This window comes from Salvia splendens, chromosome 5, assembly GCF_004379255.2.
Source record: "Salvia splendens isolate huo1 chromosome 5, SspV2, whole genome shotgun sequence".
In the NCBI taxonomy this organism is placed as follows: Eukaryota; Viridiplantae; Streptophyta; class Magnoliopsida; order Lamiales; family Lamiaceae; genus Salvia; species Salvia splendens.
Window position 1 is genome coordinate 9,427,459 of NC_056036.1, and position 3,770 is coordinate 9,431,228.

The 3,770-nt window shown below is 38.3% G+C and overlaps 1 pseudogene; it reads right to left on the reverse strand.

Moving 5' to 3' along the window:
- Nucleotides 1-1,186: 1,186 nt before the first annotated feature.
- Nucleotides 1,187-3,390, reverse strand: LOC121805307 (annotated as a pseudogene).
- Between the last annotated feature and the right edge of the window lie 380 nt (nucleotides 3,391-3,770).

Here is a 3,770-nt window from a genome sequence, read left to right on the forward strand (position 1 = left end):
ATTAGATCCACAACCTTAAAATTACATGTCGTTTCTTTCAAAAATAAAAGAAAAATGTGTGTTTATACTATAGTACTCCATAAAATACTAGTAGTATTACTTCATCAGCCATAGATTTCCAGGTAAATGAATTTAGAGCAATGCATAGCAGATAGATCCCACTTCAAAGATCTTGTGCGACATACTCAACAACAAAGTGTTGTTTGACGCCATTTCCTCAAACTATGAAACATAAAAGAAGATTTAGTTAAACCCATCAACCAACTTCATTCAATGATGACAGATTCATAGTCAACTCGAATTTTTAATGCCATATTAATATGATGAGGATGCTTCACAAAAAGATAACTAGCTCACAACTTTAATCTTTGATTGAAATAAATATATAGTCACTTTTTGGTGTTAAAGCATGTAACTAATTGACAAGATGGGGAACACACACCACAAAACATGCACAAAACGTAAGTGGATTAAGTCGTGAAACAGTAACGACATCACTATGCATATCCTTGGGTTGACGGCGATGTAGCGAGAGGAGAAAAGCAAAAGGGAACATGCTTGAGTGAGCTAAAGTGAATGATTCATGTTAATCAAGTTGCGACTCAACAAAGTCACTTTACTTTGTTTAGGCGTTTGTTGTGTGTGTGTGTCATTGAACATTCCAGAGTGTAGAAAGCCCTTTTCGTTGTTAATGAGGAGAAGGAGTAGCTATCAACACCAGATATGTTCGGATTGTCGACTGCAATAGACGTTTGATATTGTCCACTTTGGGTAAAGCCCACACAAATTTGTTTTTTGATCACTCCCAAAAGGCCTCAAACTAATTGGGGTGGTTGGACAAGAATTGTATACACCTTCCAATCTCCCACAGACTCCCGATATGGGATGGGTTTGTACTCAACAAGATATATGAAGTGTAGATAACTCTTTCTAAATGAACCTTCTTCAGAGAATAAGTGAAACGCATATTCTGCGCACATGAAAGGCAATGCTAGTAGGTTTTCTTAGACACATTAACAGTAAATTGTTGTCATTCCCGTACTCAGTATGAAAACATGAAATAACTATAAAGAATAAGACGAGTCACATGAGAGAAAGGCATTCTCTGTATAGCAAAAAAAGGCCAAGAATAAGTCCTAGTTCCCTACCTCAATCAATGGCATCATGCTAAGACAAATACTGAGTATAGCAATATTTTGAGATATATCAATTCCATATTGTTTGCATCAAAATCGTTGCAGTTACAAAATATATTCAATTTGATGACTGGAAGTTTTCACCTCTCATGCGGCGCCACAAAGAATAACAAATGTTGAAATCCTTGAATTTGCAATATGCAAGGACTTCTAGAGTTCTAGATCCACATAAACAATTTGATTTCATCATTAACTCAACTGAATATTGAAATATCCCAGAGCAGTCAAAATGGAGGAAGCATATTCTGATCCGATCCCCTTTGATATTCATCCAACAACTTATATTCCGTAGCCTTGTTTAAGTATCCAAATCCAGCTACTTCGTAATTTAAAACTTGTAAGCAAGCTTTTGAAATCAGCAATGGTTGGCCATAACAATGAAAAAGCCTCAAGGTCGTGTAGGAGCGCCAATAAACTGTAATTTCTTCCTCGACTCCTAGATCCCAGGACTGTTCAGGATCAGGTGATTTAAAGAAATTCACCAGGCCCCCGCAGAACAATAAAAAAACACCATAAAGAAAAAAAATAAATGTGATTGCCCGTTAAACAACACCAACTAAATGGATTATCAATTGAGCACACTATAAGAGGGATTTATGGCCAGCTTTCTTTCCCTTAAAATTTTTCTTACTCTATAATTCTTTCCACATACCACTGTTGGCGTATATATTTGACAAGACCACATGTACCCCGGAATTCCCTGGTTCCAACTCTATCAAGTGCTTAGCAACATGTTCCCCTAGTTTCACATTCCCATAATTCTCACAAGCACCCCCATATGACTGCATTAGGTTTCAATGGCATCCCCTCCACCATCAAGATGGCCTCATCCAGCATACCTGCCCGGCCAAGCAAATCAACCATGCACCCATAATGGGGCAGCATTGGCTCGATTCCATATCCATTTTTCATCATGTTGAAATAATATTTCCCTTCTTGCACCATACCCCCATGGACACACGCAGTCAACAGTCCAACAAAAGTTACATGGTTAGGTGTGATGCCAGCTTCAACCATACAGCTGAAGCACTTCAGCGCATCATCCACATGTCCATGCGCAGCATAACCAACAATCATGGAAGTTCATGAAGACACATTCTTCTCCTCCATATCACAAAAGAACTGTAAGCCAAGTCCATCCGACCACACTTTCCATACATATCAATCACAGAATTCATTGTGAGAACATCCTGTTTTTCCAATCTATTCACCTGAAAGATAAACTTGTGCAACTGAAGAGCCAAATTCAAGTCACCCAAACTCCCACATGCCGAAGTCACACAAACCATAGTCATATCATCGGGGCAAATCCCACTTTTCATCATTTCTACAAACATATTCAGCGCTTCCCTGCCACACCCTCCCTGCGAGGGCCCTGCTATAATAGCATTCCAATGCCCCACCTTTCTTACAGGACTACTACAAAACACTTTCTGAGCCATATCAAATTTCCCCCCTTTCGAATACGAGCTAATCAAACCACTCACACAATACATGTCATTCTTCATTCCATACTTCATAGAAAATCCATGAACCTGTCCTGCTAACACAACATCCAAATTTCGACTTGCCGCTTTCAACACAATTGGAAGCGTAAATTCATCAGGTGAGAGACGCCAGCACGACGCATGGCAATATAAACAAGCAATGCTTCTCTAGGCGATTGAAGCGTTCTACTGATGTTATTGTAATGAAAGGAAGCTGGATACAGTTCTAGAAAACGGATTTGTATAATTTGGGCAAAAACTTGGCGTAGTTGCTTCAAATTGGAGCACTTCGATATTAGAGTAGCTAATTCTTTGGGATTGGATATGAATTTTTGATAATATGTGTGCAAATTAGAAAAATCGTCACATGCGGAAACACTGGTTACATTCTGATTGAAATTGCGGAAACTAGAAAAATGGATTCTGGTGAGTAATTTATGCTTATGCATCGAGGTGTAGGAGACAAAATCAAATGCTACAAAATGTTTGAAATAATGGCATACTTCATAAATTCATGAACAGTATATGGAAGGAGAACACCGGATGAGTACCAGAACGGAAGGGGGGAAATGTAAACTGGTGCGCGGTGGAGAGTCGTCAGCTGTGGCGTCTCCGGCAACGTCGTCGATGACGGTGATTCAATATATGAACTGAGAAGTATACTCATCTTCAAGCTGTACCCTAAATTGGCTCTAATTATAAGGAGTAATAATTACTCCTATAATATTATATTTACACTTAATTAATTATAATTATTATCTAAGAAAATAGAGTGAACTACATAAACCATCTCTGACGTTTCTATTTGTTTCACTCAAGACCCCTGATATTTAAAAATATCGCCACAAGTCTTTGACGTTTAACATAATCACATATCATATATTTGTAGCCATTTTTCGGACCATAATACTCTTATGTCTTGCACGGCATTTTAGACATATTACGGGTGTGTTGCAGACATACTCTGCCCGAGGCTGGGTCTGCATCGCTGTCACATCAAATTTTGTCCATTTATTCTTCAGTAGCTTCAGTTTAATCCAGAATACTCATGATTAGATAACATTCAACTATCACTTTTTTTTCGATT